We start from the raw sequence: 2,259 nt of genomic DNA on the forward strand, positions 1-2,259 counted from the left end.
CAGACAAGGTTTAGACTTTTCGGATCTCAGGAATGGCCATCCATGGGTTCTAACTTATACCACGAAGACACTAATAACTCGGACTCGGTCCCCTGTATTAGATATCCAAGAGATACCCATTCAATCTAAGGTAGAACGGAAGTGGTTGTCAGGCACGCGTTCATGGGGGAATGATGATGACTGTCACGATCATCACATTCATAGTGAAGTGCGAATGAATATCTTAGAAGCGGAATAAGTTGAATTGGATAGAAAAACAGTAATACTTTGCATTAATCCTTGAGGAACAGCAGAGCTCCACACCTTAATCTATGAAGTGCAGAAACTCTACCATTGAAAAATACATAAGTGAAAGGTTCAGGCATGGCCGAATGGCAAGCCCCCATGATCTAAGAACTAAACGTCCCAAGATGATCCGAAGATGAAAACACAATAGTAAAAAGTCCTATTTATACTAAACTAGTTACTAGGGTTTACAGAAGTAAGTAATTGATGCATAAATCCACTTCTGGGACCCACTTGGTGTGTGCTTGGGCTGAGCTTGAAGTTTACACGTACAGAGGCTTCTTTTGGAGTTGAACGCCAAGTTGTAACGTCTTTTTGGCGTTCAACTCTGGTTTGTAACGTGTTGCTGGCGTTTAACTCCAGACTGCAGCATAGAACTGGCGTTCAACGCCCTTTTGTATCGATTAAACTCGGTCAAAGTATAGACTATTATATATTTCTGGAAAGCCCTGGATGTCTACTTTCCAACGCAATTTGAAGCGCGCCATTTTGAGTTCTGTATCTCCAGAAAATCCACTTTGAGTGCAGGGAGGTCAGAATCCAACAGCATCAGCAGTCCTTCTTCAACCTCTGAATCTGATTTTTGCTCAAGTCCCTGAATTTCAGCCTGAAAATACCTGAAATCACAAAAAAACACACAAACTCATAGTAAAGTCCAGAAATGTGAATTTAACATAAAAACTAATGAAAACATCCCTAAAAGTAACTAGATCCTACTAAAAACCTACTAAAAACAATGCCAAAAAGCGTATAAATTATCCGCTCATCATAGACTTAGTCAGGCAAACAGAAAGTAATGTTTGGGAGTTTAAAAGACATTAAAAAATATAAAGAATATTGAAGAAAGGCAAGTAAATAAACGGGGAGTAAAATATGGAGAAGACAGTTAAGGTTTCAGAGTTATCTATTTTTCTGGATTAACATTTCTTACTAACTATTTTAATCATGTAGGATTTAATTCATGGCAAACTATATGTGACTAGACCCTAATTCCTTAGACCTTTCTAGTCTCACCTAAAATTCATCAACTGCCAATTCCTTGGTCAATTAATTCCAATTAGAGGGTGATGATCAAATTCCAGTTTATATGCCACAAAAACTCTAATTACCCAAAAATAAAAGGATTATATGTCACGTATCCCGTTAAATCTAGATAATTAAAATTTAGGAGAATATGTTTTCAAGCCGTTGTTTAAGTAAAGAGCTTTTCCAAGTTATACAAAACTCAATTAGAAAGAGGGTCATACTTCCGTTCCACCCAAATTCATAAGATAAAGAGCGAAAACAAATCTTAAATTATAAATCCATACATGAATTAAAATAGAAAAAGCAATAAAATCAATCCATACAAATAGACAGAGCTCCTAACCTTAACAATGGAGGATTAGTTGCTCATGGTTCATAGAAGAAAATAAGGATTCTGATAAAATGTATTTTGGTAGTTTGGAATGATATGGGATGGATCCCTGAAAGAGAAGTTTCTTTTCCCTTTTATACAAAATCCTAATTAATTTAAAATCTATTATCTAAAACTAAAATAATATCTTTTCGTAAAAATAATATTTGAACTTAAATTAGAATTAATTAACAAGTCTTCAGTTGATGGGTGGAGACCACTTGTTTTGTCCATTCTGCAGCTTTTAATCTGTGTTTTCTGGGCTGGAAACTGGGTCAAAATAGCCCAGAAATTGCCCCCAGCATTTTTCTGCGTTTTCTGCACGTGGCGCATGTCACGCGTACGCGTCAGTCACGCGCACGCGTCGCTGTGCAAATCTTCAAATCACGCATACTCATCAGTCACGCGCACGCGTCGCCATGGAAAGCTCTAAATCATGCGCACGCGTCAGGTACGCGCATGCGTCGCTCCTCGCTGCCATCTGCTTTAATTCTTGTGATGCAAAAACTCCATCAAATCCAGCCGAATACTACCTAAAATAAATAAAATTACACAAGACTCAAAGTAGCATCCATATT

Source organism: Arachis hypogaea, chromosome 15 (genome assembly GCF_003086295.3).
Source record: "Arachis hypogaea cultivar Tifrunner chromosome 15, arahy.Tifrunner.gnm2.J5K5, whole genome shotgun sequence".
Taxonomy (NCBI): domain Eukaryota; kingdom Viridiplantae; phylum Streptophyta; class Magnoliopsida; order Fabales; family Fabaceae; genus Arachis; species Arachis hypogaea.